The sequence below is a fragment of the Arvicanthis niloticus genome, chromosome 14 (genome assembly GCF_011762505.2).
Source record: "Arvicanthis niloticus isolate mArvNil1 chromosome 14, mArvNil1.pat.X, whole genome shotgun sequence".
Lineage (NCBI taxonomy): Eukaryota > Metazoa > Chordata > Mammalia > Rodentia > Muridae > Arvicanthis > Arvicanthis niloticus.
The window spans coordinates 12876695-12877921 of record NC_047671.1 but is presented as its reverse complement, the minus strand read 5'-3'; the positions used below and the strand labels follow the sequence as shown (position 1 = coordinate 12877921).

At 44.2% G+C, this 1227-nt stretch overlaps 1 pseudogene; it reads left to right on the top strand.

Moving 5' to 3' along the window:
• The first annotated feature begins 414 nt into the window (after positions 1-414).
• On the top strand, positions 415-1015 carry LOC117720014 (peroxiredoxin-1 pseudogene; annotated as a pseudogene).
• Positions 1016-1227: the final 212 nt, after the last annotated feature.

The following is a 1227-nucleotide window of genomic DNA, read 5'->3' as shown; positions in this document are numbered from 1 at the left end:
AAAGAAGGAACAAAGTCACTGGGCAGGTCCAAAATGGCAAGGAGAGCCATGCTGCTATCTTCACAGTACTGTGGAGCCCTGAGAAAGGAAGGTTCTGGAATTCCCAGGCATGGTTTTTTTGGGTTTTTTTGTTTGTTTTGTTTTGGTTGGTTGGTTGGGTTTTTTTGTACCTTCTAGCTCCTCCCCGAGAAAGTCTTCCTGAGCCATTTCCACTCCTCTGGTTTCCTTCCTAGCAAGCCGAGTAACAATTACCCAACTTATCAGGACCCGAGCCCTGGAGCCTATCAATGTTATTTTGGGCAAAAAAGAGTCTTTGTTGATGTGATTAAAAATCTCAAGATGGGAGACTTCTTCCTGTGTTTTCATGGTTGTTTCTGTGTGTGTGACCTGTGGGTCGACCCTGCTGATAGCAAGATGTCTTCAGGAAATACAAAAATTGGGTATCCTGCTCCCAACTTCAAAGCTACAGCTGTTACACCAGATGGAAAATTCAAAGATATCAGCCTAAGCGAATACAGAGGAAAATATGTTGTGTTCTTCTTCTACCCTCTTGACTTTACTTGTGTGTGTCCCATGGAGATTGTTGCTTTCAGTGATAGAGCAGAAGAATTTAAGAAACTCAACTGCCAAGTGATTGGGGTTTCTGTGGATTCTCACTTCTGTCATCTGGCATGGATTACACACCCAAGAAACAAGGAGGATTGAGACCCATGAACAGGCCCTTGGTATCAGATCCCAAGCGCACCATATAGTTCAGGATTATGGAGTCTTAAAGGCTGATGAAGGTATCTCTTTCGGTGGCCTCTTTATTATTAATGATAAAGGTATCCTTTGACAGATCACTATAAATGATCTTCCTGTTGACCGCTCTGTGGATGAGATTCTGAGACTAGTCCAGGCCTTCCAGTTCACTGACAAACATGGTGAAGTGTGCCCAGCTGGCTGGAAACCTGGCAGTGGTACCATCAAGCCTGACGTCAATAAGAGCAAAGAGTATTTCTCTAAGCCTAAGTGAGCACTGGGCCATTTTTCTGCCAGGCAGCACTGAGCAGCCAGAAGAAAATCTCTTGTACTCTTCTCATGTTTAAACACATGATGTGGTGTGGTTCCAGATAAGCCTTTCCTACAGGGCTGGGTGTGGTTAGCCTTTCTTCCACTATTGGTAATGGCCTGAGCTGTATTTTGGGCAGCTCAGTCACAGAATCCAGCCTGTTAATTCTTTTTTTT